The sequence below is a fragment of the Nomascus leucogenys genome, chromosome 2 (assembly GCF_006542625.1).
Source record: "Nomascus leucogenys isolate Asia chromosome 2, Asia_NLE_v1, whole genome shotgun sequence".
NCBI classification, from domain to species: Eukaryota; Metazoa; Chordata; class Mammalia; order Primates; family Hylobatidae; genus Nomascus; species Nomascus leucogenys.
The window spans coordinates 61,261,081-61,274,413 of NC_044382.1; positions in this window are offsets into that span (position 1 = coordinate 61,261,081).

Consider the following 13,333-nt stretch of genomic DNA (forward strand, 5'->3'; position numbering starts at 1 on the left):
AGTAGTTACACATGCTTGTATTGACTGCTCATTTCCTGTTCCACTACCTGGGTCCCTCACACCTGCTCCCTAGGATCACACTCCCACATTAACAACCTGAAAATAAGCCTTTGACTTGGGCTCCGATTGGGAGGTATGACAATTTCTCCACTGTCTTAAAAGACCTTGATGTAGAGAGAACATAGGCAACACCATCAAGCAGACCTGGGTTCCAACCTTAGTTTACAATTTGTTAGTGGCATGACTTTGCACAAGGTTCATAATCTAGGCCCTCTTAAAGAAGTGTGAAGATTACATAAGGTAACAGAGTTGTTAGCTTCTAAAATTCCACACCCACCTTCCCACACTCAAAAACATTCATTTTCGGCAGGTTGTAGACTCCCAAGATGTAATGAAGCAGAAATTCAACAAAGTGGAAATGAAAGCACACGAGTTAAACAAAATATTCTTCTGTGCACAGTGTTTCCTCTTTTGTCCCAGAACTTTACTTGCTTATTTTGCAGGCTTTTCCCCCTTTAGAATTACATATTCCTACCTAAAATACTTTGCAAATAGTATTAGTTCCAGGTTTACTTTCTTTTAAGAACATACAAGACTCTGAAAAACATGTCCTTTTAATTTTTCAACAAAATATCTGAACCTGGTGATAACATTTTAAAGAAGGTGAATAAGTAACAATGGTTTGGAAGATATGGTTTGAGAAGAAGACGCTGAGAAGGTTTGAGCAGAAACCTAGGAGCAGTGTGACCAAGGATCAGTGGAGAAATAGAATTACTGAGAGGCACTGAGGCCCCAGCTGGGACTTGCTTGCAGGTGAATTCTGGTGAAAATTCTGGCAAACTCCTGAGCATTTGCCTTTTCTGATTCTACCAAGGCAGTCCTCACTGGCTTCCTATTCTTACCTCTTTCAAAAATAGCATTTATTAAATGAAAACTTGATTGTTTTCTAGTCTACATTATTCACTAGACATTTTTTTAAAAACACATGGACCTTTTGTCCAGAAAATAATAGGTGCTCAACTATCTAATATTTTCATATGCTTTCAAGGATGCATTTATCCCCAGATTACGATCTCTATATTTGACTATGAGCCCCTTGAGGTGAGAAAGGCTCAAATCATATAAAACTCTCTATCTCTAGGCTGAGTGCAGTGGCTCATGTCTATAATCCCAGCATTTTGGGAGGCTGAGGTGGGCAGATCACTTGAGCCCAGGAGTTCAAGACCAGCCTGGGCAACATGGCGAAGCCCCATCTCTAGAAAAAAATACAAAAATTAGCTGGGTGTGGTGGTGCACGCCTGTAGTCCCAGCTACTCAGGAGGCTGAGGTTGGAGGATTGCTTGAGCCCAGAGGCAGAGGTTGCAGTGAGCCACGATCACACCACTGCATTACAGCCTGGGTGACAGAGCGAGACCATGTCTGAAAAATAAATAAATAAATACATGAAATCCTGTCTCTGATGCACAGTTTCCAGGTACATAAGAACTATTCAAAAAATATTATTGATGTTCATATTGAATAAATGTTTTTCAACTTGGAAAAAGAACTGAACGAATCAGACAAAAACTGAGGTTTGGCAGAGCCGAAGTCATGAATAAACAAAGGGATGAGGATGTTGAGATGAAGTGGTTTTGCTTGTGTGAAAAGGCAGATAAATGATGCAAAGGAAAAGACTGATGTTCTGAGGAGATTATAAACTAGGTCAATGTAATAGTGGAAAAGACTGGGGAATATAGTGGTCAGAGAAAGCAACCTCTGCCACTAAAGATACTTTGAATTATTGTCACTTGACTGCCAGTAAGACAAGTAAGTTTTGTGTAGTGAGTAGAGTCTTTGTACATAAATAGAAATGTATACTGATGAAACCATTATAAAGTCTTTCTATAGAATGAATAGATCAATCAATTTCATTTAACTTACAATGACTTCAAATGAAAAAAACAAGAATAGGAACAGAGGTAACACTTTCCCACCCTATGATGATTTATCAAGTCATTCCTACTGAAGTCTCATCTTAATTATTTTCTTCAGTTTGCAAAGCTGCTACCAGGGAAATAACTGTGTGATGGATTTTTGCTTTTGTGAAATAATTAATTAGCTCTCCAAAACACAGAAAACCAAGAAAATCCAGATATGGCCAACCATCCATCTATCCATCCATTCATCCACCTTTCTGTCATTTGACCAGTTACACTTTGAACATGCATTGTTTACCAATATATACCAGAGCCTTGTACATATAAGTGACTCTAAACAGGCCGGGCGTGGTGGCTCACACCTGCAATCCCAGCACTTTGGGAGGCCGAGGCAGGTGGATCACGAGATCAGGAGATCGAGACTATCCTGGCTAACACAGTGAAACCCCATCTCTACTAAAAAAACAAACAAACAAACAAAAATTAGCCGGGCGTGGTGGCGGGCGCCTGTAGTCCCAGCTACTCAGGAGGCTGAGGCAGGAGAATGGCGTGAACCCAGGAGGCAGAGCTTGCAGTGAGCCAAGACCGTGTCACTGCACTCCAGCCTGGGTGACAGAGCGAGACTCCATCTCAAAAAAAAAAAAAAGAAGTGACTATAAATCAAACACTTATCAACTAAGCATCATGCTAACATTGTTTACAAAGATGAACAAACAAGGTACCATCCAAAGCATTAAAGACCTCTCAATTTAGAAGAGCGAGTTGGAAATATAAACAAATAGCTAGGATACGTTCAGAAGAAGGATGCATAGGTGGGGATACATAACTATCTTTTTAAAATTATTTTGATTAAGATTATGTAAATTCAGATTAATTGGGGCAAATACAGAGAGATATTGGCAAGAATGGTAAACACTTATAAACAATATAATAACCAAATTAGACTAAATTTTAAAAGTAATTTTTACACTTCTGTCCAGTTTAAGGATTCCCTATAATACTGATCATCTTCTCCATCATTTCTTTATTCTGACTTTTTCTAATGGGGTTAAACAAATCACAGACTTCATTTCTGGGCAAGACATGTTGTGCTGTGTCTTGAATCAGCACTTCAAATGCTAGTCAAGGTTTCATATCAATAACAGCCCTCCCCACTTTGTATCTGTGGGTGACTGAGAATGAGCCTTTTTAACAACTTGCAAGGAATCATTTTTTTAAAAAGTAAAAAAGACTAAAAATAAAATAAATTTATGATCTTGGCCTTCCAACTTTTATCTGCACACTTCTTGTTCAAACCATGTCTCTTGGGTCTCTCTTTGCACAGAGGAAAATATTTCTTTTCTCTGTGTGACTAGGAAGCCTGCATTTCTCTCCATTCCCAGCGCCAGTAAAATGTCACCCTGTGACCAACAGAGAGAATAGATCACGAAGAAATGGGTTATTTTTCCACATGGCATGTTTCCCCATGACTTTTTCCTGGTCTGGAAGAAATGTTTTCATGACAGTCAAGTCACTCCTCACCAGCTGATGTGCTTCTGTCCCAATTGATGAGCTGGATATTGTGTTAAAATTATTTTACCAAGACTGGATAATCTTCTGGGATTATTTGTCCATTTATTTTTTAGAAACTGGCTTATTGGCAGAAACTTGTTAAATGGGTCTTTCTTTAGGCAGGGTCTCACTCTATTGCCTAGGCTGGAGTGCAGTAGCATGATCTTGGTTCACTGCAGCCTTGACCTCCTAGGCTCAAGTGATCCTCCCACCTCAGCCTCCAGAGTAGCTGGGAGTACAGGTATGCGCAACCACACCCAGCTAATTTTTGTATTTTTTGTAGAGATGGGGCTTCACCATGTTGCCCAGGCTGGTCTTGAACTCCTAGGCTCAAGTGATCCACTCAACTCAGCCTCCCAAAGTGCTGGGACTACAGGTGTGAGCCACCATGCCCGGCCTAACCTGAGTCTTACTTTCTCACAACTAAGCTCTCATGGGGGGACGAGGCAGGAGCAGTGCAAGGGAGAACAGAAGGTATTTTGCTATAAGGATTATTCCCTTTGAAAAGAAATGCCTGACACAGCCCAAGTGAGGTTGCTATGTTTCTGGCCCAATAGCCATTGGATTAAACTGGTACCAGGTGTTACCTATTCAGGTCTTGTGAGTCTGAATGCCTTGTTAAGGAGACTATACTATACTAAGAGTTGTGGAAAGTATGAAGAGGATAGCCAATTTTAGAAGAGTTGAAACCATTTCCTCAATTATTTCTTCACCAGAAAACACATAACCATGACTCCTCAAGAGCTCCCTGAGGGAATATTACTGTAGCTTCCACAACTACATTCTTTATTTTAGCCAAGCCTGGAGTGGGTGGGCTGGGGTGACTGCTTGTTGAGTGACACCCATGACGGACTCAAATCATTCTTTGGGGGTGAAATATATGCCACTCAAATCACTCTTTGGGGGTGAAAGATGATATTTTATAGTAAATGTATAAGTTCAGTATTAAAGAAGAAGTTTTTTTGCAGTAGTACTGCAAATAGAAATTTTGATCTAACACATTATCATTGTCAGAGTGATTTTCTTGCTAAATTAAGAAACCTATGGGTCATAAATGAAATAGAACTGGTTGGAGTACAAATGTAATTTGACAGACGTGTTCCCTTGTGTGCTGGAGCTGGTTCATTACTAACTTGCAAGAGCCAATTGTTAAATTTTCAGGAATTTGGGGAGCAGACTGTTAAACACTACTGAGATTAAAATTCGAAGCATATAAAGTCACAATTAAATAAGCTATATTAAAACAAAGATTATAAATACTCAAAAACATACACCCTCAGAAACAAAAAATTCATTCCCCAGCTGTTGGACATGCTAATGGTAGGTGGCCCTCAGCCATCAGCTCCCTTTGGAGAGTGCCTTGGTGGGAAAGAGCACCCTTGCTCAAGGTGACATTCAAGGCCAATTATTAATCAACACAAGTGCATAAATGTCTGGTCTCTTTGCCCCATGTGAGATCACTTTGAAGGATTATCTAAGCTTCAGAGCTCCCCACTGGTCAGCTGAAACTTTCGCAACGCTGTTCCAAGGCTCACCTTCTTCTTCTGCACAATCCCCACTTCAGGAGGGCTCCCTGATAACTGCCTTGCACATCACTCTCCATCTGTGACAACACCCAACCAAAAATGGTTATTAGGCATCTATTATGTTTCAGGCACCGGAATCATCACTGATTAGTAAGACATGGCCTTTGTTCACAAGAAGATTACAATTTAGGAAAAGACAAATGTATCCATTAAAATGCAAAGTAATAACAGCTATGATGGGTAAACATTATGAACGCCATATGAGGTATTCCTAGCTGAATCTTTGGAAAGTTAAAAACGTATTTGTGAAGGAAGAGATATCTACACTGCTTCTAAAGGACAAGTAAGAGCTAACTAGTCTGGAAAGAAAAAGAAAGGCATAAAGGTATTTCACAAAGAAGGAACAGCATGTTCAAAGAGCAGGATGACTATGAAAGCTCAATGACACTATAAAGAATGCAATTTTTTTCAATTGCTCATAAAGTAGAGGTAGGAAAGAGGTGAAATCCCATGGAAAGATAGTTTTCTAAAAGACTTATTATGTTAAGGACATTGAACTTTATGCTCAAGAAAAGGAGAGCCATGGAAGGGTGATAAACATTTGTATTTTGTAAATATCTCTGGGCCTACAATAGGGAAAGTAGATTTGGGGAGAAGGGAACAGAAGACAAGAAGGCTAGTAAGAGGCTGCTGTAGTATTCTTGGCAGAAGATGTTAGTCTGAACCAAAGTTCAGACAATGAATAGAGAGAAGAAGGAAAGTGGAGATATTGTGGAGGTAGCATTGACAAGACTTGAAGAGTCATTGAGCATGGGGTTGATAAAGAGAAAGGGATCAAGGGAAACCTCAAATTTCTGATGAGAAAATGGACAGAAGAGATAAAATATGACACTTAAGGCAGTGATTTTTAGGTAAGTTCAACCTGAACTGTTTGTGGGACACCCAAGTAAATATATGAAGTTAGCAGCTTGATGTGGAGTTTAAATTGTGTGTGTGTGTGTGCGTGTGTGTGTGTGTGTGTGTGTGTGTGTGTGAGAGAGAGAGAGAGAGAGAAGGAGAGAGAGAGAAACACCTAGAGTGGCTACTTCCGTAATTGCCCCATCCATGCTCTGGCAGCTGATTAGTGAAAGTGTTAAAACTGCGGGAGCCTATGTAATCACTTTTATAAAGTGATTCAAGAGTACAATATAACTCAGCAGTTGTGAGATAGCGTGGCGTATTTAGAACAAGATTTTGAAGTCAGGCCAACCTGAGCTTTTATCCCAAATCCACCACCTGCTTGCCATAAAGACTTAGATGAGTTATGTATCTGACCCTCACATTCCCCATCAAGAATGCGACGCTGATCACACTTTGCAAGGTTGCCGTAGGCTTAAATGAGATTGTATATGTAAAAGTACGTGACACATATTAGGCCTTCAGTGATTCTTTCGTTTCCCAGACCATAGAGTTTCCAGTGCTCTTTGCATTGTATCTGTTGCCCTCCGTACTTCCTGACTCCAGTTTCCACTTTGAACTCATCCTGTTAATACAAAGCATTATTTCAATTACCTGATAAAGATAAAATCCAGCCCCTGCTCTCCCTTTGTACTGTCTGGCTCTGGATGTTTTTGTAATCCTTTCCTGGCCTTGTCTACATCTAATTTACTTCCTTTCAGTTGAATGTTATCGCAAGTCATGAATTGTTCTCACTTCATGTTTATTGCAAACAGATAACCATTATCTCCAACAGGCCTGCTTGGTTTTATCTTAGTTGTTTCACATTCGGCAACTTTTTAATTATTTCATTTTATTTTCTCTACATTAGGTTGTTTCTCTTCTGCATTGATACTTGGATAAAGAGGCGAAAACAAATTTGTAATTTAATAAGCCTTTTCAAATGTATTACTGCTGGAAACAAGCTGAAGTCCTTAAAATTTGTTTTGACCGTAAAGTTCCATGACCATTTCAAAATTCCTTGGCTGAAAAAAACGAAGTTTTTTAGTTTCCCCTCTACAAGGTGCTGACTTAATTTCATCAACAGATCCCAGTCAAGCCAGTCAAGGCTTGGTTGGTTCCAGAAACCAGGGCTGCTTCATCTGGGGGGTTACACAAGGCAGCTGGAGAAGACAGGACTGAACCATATCCTGGAGGGAGAACAATGGCAAACCAGAGAAGAGTCAAGCAGTGGCTTTACTCAATGGAAAGGCATAGGATGAGAATAGAAAAGAAACCAATACTCTAGAGTCAGATAAACACAAGAATAAACGAGGCCGGGCACGGTGGCTCATGCTTGTAATCCCAGCACTTTGGGAGGCCGAGGTGGGTGGATCACCTAGGTAAGGAGTTCAAGATCAGCCTGGCCAATATGGTGAAACCCCATCTCTACTAAAAATACAAAAAAAAAAAAAAAAATGCCAGGCATGGTGGCAGACGCCTGTAATCCCAGCTACTCGGGAGGCTGAGGCAGGAGAAACACTTGAAACTGGGAGGCAGAGGTTGCAGTGAGCCGAGATCACACTACTGCACTCCAGCCTGGGCAACAAGGAGAGACTCTGCCTATAAATAAATAAATAAAATGGAGAGAGGAATGATGGTTAAATAGCTGAAACTACTCAATACAGGTAGGGTGGATAAAGGCAGGTCTTTTTTTTTTCTCATCTTTCTGACTGTGGCTGTTTGATTTCCATCAAAGAAAATCACACAAGAGCCTATAAAAGATGGCCCCAGTAGATATTCTGCATTTTGTCCTCTCCCTCACACTTCACTCTACCCTCTCATCTCCTTAACTCTCTACTTATCATGCTACCCGGCTACAAATTTCATCTATCCCCTCCTCAGTTGTATAGCCCATACATCTCCCTGCTAATTAAAAGTTCTAGGCTGGGCACGGTGGCTCATGCCTGTAATCCCAGCACTTTGGGAGGCCGAGGCGGGCGGATCACGAGGTCAGGAGATCGAGACCATCCTGGCTAACACCGTGAAAACCCGTCTCTACTAAAAATACAAAAAATTAGCCGGGAGTGGTGGCGGGCACCTGCAGTCCCAGCTACTCTGGAGGCTGAGGCAGGAGAATGGCATGAACCCGGGAGGCGGAGCTTGCAGTAAACCGAGATCATGCCACTGAACTCCAGCCTGGGCGACAGAGAGAGACTCCGCCTCAAAAAAAAAAAAAAAAAAAGTTCTAAAATGAAATATAAAGGTAGAAGCAACAATCTCCTCCTCCTTCTCCTCATTAGCCTTTACAATATAAATCAGCCCTGAACAATAGAAATGAGAAGAAAGAGAACTAACATTTTCTGAGCACTGTCACACTGTCCGGCATTTGAGTACTTTGCATGCCTTATCCCAGTGAATCCTCAATATGTTTCAATTGAATAGTTGGGGAAATTGAAACTCCCTGAAGTGATGAAACTAGCGGATGAAAGAGCTGGAATTTACACACTGGCCATTCTGACTCCAACCTTCATTTCTAACAATGCTAGCTTATGAATTGCGCTTTCATGTTGCAGTATTAATATTAATTAATATTTCTCTGCAATGAGCTGCCAGGTCCCCTTTACCTGTCACTTCTTCTCTGGACTCAGTGTCATTCTGGCCTACCATAAGTACAAAGTGAAATAAAGAATTGCACTGGAAAACAAATAGCTCCCTAGCCCAGCATTCTCAAGTCTGGATGTCTGGTATGTGTTGCTTTTATCACTCATACATGAAAATGTAATGTATTTTGTGATGTTCATAGTGGAGTGGCATTTAGAGACCCAAGACCTGACACTCCGCTTTAAAACCCCATCATGAGATAAATATCCCTCTTCTAAACCAAAAGAAAAAAAATCAAAAGGTGATATATTTAATAATGATCCAAATGAACAGAAATGAAAGGAACTACATTGGCTGGGTTGATACCAAGTCACCTCTGCCCTGACTGAAGCTGATCCACCACTTCTATCTTCAGCTGTTTATTCAGTCCAAGGCCTGACTTCCTGCTTTATATGCACCTCGTGAGCTCCCAGTGCCAGACATCCTGAAATAAATTACCAAATGGACTCCAGGAACACTCCTTGTTCTTGTTATAAATTTCAAGAAATATATAGAACTTCCTATAGACCCACAGGACAGCCCTTTCAGACGTGCTGAGAAGAGCCTGGCTTTCCTCTTCTGGAAGATTTATCTCCTAGAGCCCATGGGCAAAGAGCAGTGGTAAGACCTCTGTGGTTACAAACTCTTTTGCAGTCTAGTTCAAAGAAAACATCATGGGCTTTGGAGTCAGAAAGATTTGAGTTGAAGGCTGAGCTTGCTACCTACTATAGCTGCAACCTTATGCAATGTGCTTCATTTTCCTTGACCATCAAGATCTTCCTATATAAGGTAAGTGAACAGTTACAGTGGAAGAACATTGCAATAATTCAGTGAAATAATGTCTAAAGGCAACTTCATGGTAGTGGAACTAGAGTCTGTGTACAAGAACTACTGAGCCCCTCTTTAAAAAGAGGTATCACCTTCATCTTCCTACCAACTTCATGGAGTATAAAAAGGACATAGCACATTGCAAATGCTGCTGAAATTGAGATATGGGGAGGTAAAATAATATACCAACTGCCCTTCAGAAAGTTGAAGCAAAACTTTCTAATTTTGCCAGGTCACCTGAATACCCTCCACAACTCCAGGATTTTTTTTTCCACTAATCTGGCTTCGGAAGCAATTAGTGGTGCTATATTCCCATGACCATTTTTCTGTGTTGTTTTACTTTCTGTTCTTATTTTCTGTGTACATATTTTATTTCATTTTTAGTTTGTTTTTCTTCACTTTTTATATCTACAGAGCTGAGCAGAAATATATATGCAATGTTTAACCTACTATGAAATTTAGAAATGAAGAAATATGTGGTAGGAACCAGCTTTACTCCTTCCCTAGCTCCCAGGGGAATCAAACAAATATAAAGCTGAGATATATTCTTTGCTTACCCAGGACAAGGGGCAACTGGGGGATGTTGCAAGCGTCCATCAACATAAGGTGGACAACGGGGGAAAGAGCACTGGAAAAGGAGTCAAGAGGCTTGAGTTCTGTTGCTGCCTCTGCCACTAACTCACCATGCATTCCATCTTTTCTCTCTTCCTCTGTTTCTCTTTCACATCTACAAAATAATGCAGCAGGTCTCAAACTTGCTCTGCATCATAATCATTTTTTTTAATTAAAAGACTTTATTGATTATTATTGTTTTTGATTGATAAATTATAATTGTACACATTTATGGGCTACAATGGGATGTTTTGACATATGTATTCAATGTGGAAGAAGAAAATCAAGCTAATTTATTCAGCACCTCACCTACCCTGTTTTATGGTGAGACATTTGAAATTTATTCTCTTAGTCATTTTGAAATATATAATACATTATTATTGACTGTGGTACCCTGTTGTGCAACAGATCTTAGAACCTATTTTTCCTGTCTATCTGAAACTTTTTACCCTTTGTATCCCTCAACAACTCCCCAATCCTCCCTTCATCATCCCTCACCCCCCAGCCACTGGTAACCATTATTCTACTCTCTACTTGGACTAGCTCAACTTTCTTAGATTCCAGATATAAGTGAGATCATGTGGCATTTGTCTTTCTGTTCCTGACTTATTTCTTTATTTTTTGTACATGAATACGTTCTTTAGTAGGTGATTTCTGAGATTTTGGTGCACCCATCAACAGAGCAGTATACACTGTACGCAACCCACCTCCCACCCTTTCTCCCCAGTCCTCAAAGTTCATTGTAGCATCCTTATGACTTTGTGTCCTCACAGCTTAGCTCCCACTTATGAGTGAGAACATACGATGTTTGGTTTTCCATTCCTGAGTTTCTTCATTTAGAATAATGGTCTCCAATTCCATCCAAGTGGCTGCAAATGCCATTATTGCTTTCCTTTTTATGACTGAGTAGTATTCCATGATATCTATACCACATTTTCTTTATCCACTCGTTGATTGATGGGCATTTAGGCTAGTTCCATATTTCTGCAATTGCAAATTGTGCTGTTATAAACATGTGTGTGCAAGTATCTTTTTCATATAATGACCTCTTTTCCTCTGGATAGATACCCAGGAGTGGGATTGCTGGATCAAATGGTAGATCTACTTATAGTTCTTTAAGGAACACTGTTTTCCATAGTATACTAGTTTACATTCACACCAACAGTGTGAAAGCATTCCCTTTTCACTGCATCCATGACAACATCCATTATTTCTTGACTTTTTGATTATATGGGCCTGGCTTACTTCACTTAGCATAATATACTCTAGATTCATCCATGTTGTCACAAATAAGAGAACTTCATTCTTTTTTAAGACTGAATTGTATTCCATTTTGTATATATACCACATTTTGTTTACCCATTCATTTGTTGATTAACACTTAGGTTGATTCCATATCTTGGCTTTGGGAATAATGTGGCAATGAACGTGGTAGTGCACCTATCCCTTCAACATGCTGAGTTCAGTTCCTTTGCATAAATACCCAGAAGTGGGACTACTAAGTCATATTATAGTTTTATTTTGAGATACATGAGGAACTTCTATACTATATTCCATAATGACTATACTAATTTACATTCCCACCAACAATGTATAAGTGTTCCCTTTTTTCCATATTCTCTCCAACAGTTGTTGCCTTTCATCTTTTTCATAAGATGTGTGAGGTGATATCTGATTGTGGTTTTAATTTGCATTTTTCTGATGACTAGTGAAGCTGAGCATTTTTTCATGCACCTATTGGCCATTTGTATGTCCTCTTTTGAGAAACGTCTGTTCAGTTCTTTGTTGTCTTGCTGTTGAGTTCTATTTCTTATACATTTTAGATATTAACCCCTAATCAGATGTATGGTTTGCAAATATTTTCTTCCATTCTCTGAATTGTCTCTTCACTTTGCTGACTGTTTCCTTTGCTGTGCAGAAGCTTTTATAGTTTAACATGGTCCCAATTCATCTATTTTTGTTTTTGCTGTCTGTGATTTCAGAGTCATATCCAAAAAATCATTGCCCAGACCCATATCATGGAGCTTTTCCTTTTATATTTTCTTCCAGTAGCTTTACAGATCCAGGTCTTGTATTGAAGTCTTTCTCCCGTTCCCTCCAAGATGGCCAAATAGGAACAGCTCCAGTCTACAGCTCCCAGCGTGAGCAACATATAAGACAGGTGATTTCTGCATTTCCAACTGAGGTACCAGGTTCATCTCACTGGGACTTGCTGGATAGTGGGTACAGCCCACAGAGTGTGAGCCAAAGCAGGGCGGGGCATCACCTCACCCAGGAAGTGCAAGGGGCTGGGGAATTCCCTTTCCAAGCCAAGGGAAGCCATGACAGATGGTACCTGGAAAATCAGGACACTTCCACCCTAATACTGCACTTTTCCAACAGTCTTAGCAAACAGCACACCAGGAGATTATATCCCACGCCTGACTCAGAGGGTCCCATGCCCACGGAGCCTTGCTCACTGCTAGCACAGCAGTCTGAGATCGAACTACAAGGCAACAGCGAGGCAGTGGGAGGGGCGTCTGCCATTGCTGAGGCTTGACTAGGTAAACAAAGCAGCTGGGAAGCTCCAACTGGGTGGAGCCCACTGCAGCTCAATGAGGCCTGCCTGCCTCTGTAGACTCCACCTCTGGGGGCAGGGCATAGCTGAATAAAAGGCAGCAGAAACTTCTGCAGACTTAAACGTCCCTGTCTGACACTTTTGAAGAGAGTAGTGGTTCTCCCAGCACGGAGTTTGAGATCTGAGAATGGACAGACTGCCTCCTCAAGTGGGTCCCTGACCCCCAAGTAGCCTAACTGGGAGACACCTCCCAGTAGGGGCCGACTGACACCTCATACAGCTGGGTGCCCCTCTGAGATGAGGCTTCCAGAGAAAGGATCAGGCAGCAACATTTGCTATTCTGTAGTATTTGCTGTTCTGCAGCCTTCCCTGGTGATACCCAGGCAAAGAGGGTCTGGAGTAGACCTCCAGCAAACTCCAACAGGACTGCAGCTGAGGGTCCTGACTGTTAGAAGGAAAACTAAGAAATAGAAAGGAATAGCATCAACATCAACAAAAAAGACATCCACACCAAAACCCCATCTGTAGGTCACCAACATCAAAGACCAAAGGTAGATAACACCACAAAGATGGGGAGAAACCAGAGCAGAAAGGATGAAAATTCTAAAAATCAGAGCACCTCTTCTCCAAAGGAATGCAGCTCCTTGCCAGCAACGGAATAAAGCTGGACGGAGAATGACTTTGACGAGTTGACAGAAGTAGGCTTCAAAAGATCAGTAATAACAAATTTATCCAAGCTAAAGGAGGATGTTCGAACCCATTGCAAAAAGGCTAAAAACCTTGAA